Consider the following 223-nt stretch of genomic DNA (forward strand, 5'->3'; position numbering starts at 1 on the left):
AGCAAAAGGAACATCGAGTGAATTGCTGTGTTGACACTCTTGAAAACATTGAAAATGATCCTGATTTCTTCCAAAAGGTAATTACGTGTGATGAAACTTGGATTCTTCAATATGATCCAGAGACTAAGCGACAATCCATGCATTGGAAGCGCCCCAAATCCCCTAGGAAGAAGAAAGCATGCATGAGCAAGTCCAAATTCAAAGCAATGATGATTGTTTTTTT

The sequence above is a fragment of the Cryptotermes secundus genome, unplaced genomic scaffold (genome assembly GCF_002891405.2).
Source record: "Cryptotermes secundus unplaced genomic scaffold, Csec_1.0 scaffold478, whole genome shotgun sequence".
Classification (NCBI taxonomy): domain Eukaryota; kingdom Metazoa; phylum Arthropoda; class Insecta; order Blattodea; family Kalotermitidae; genus Cryptotermes; species Cryptotermes secundus.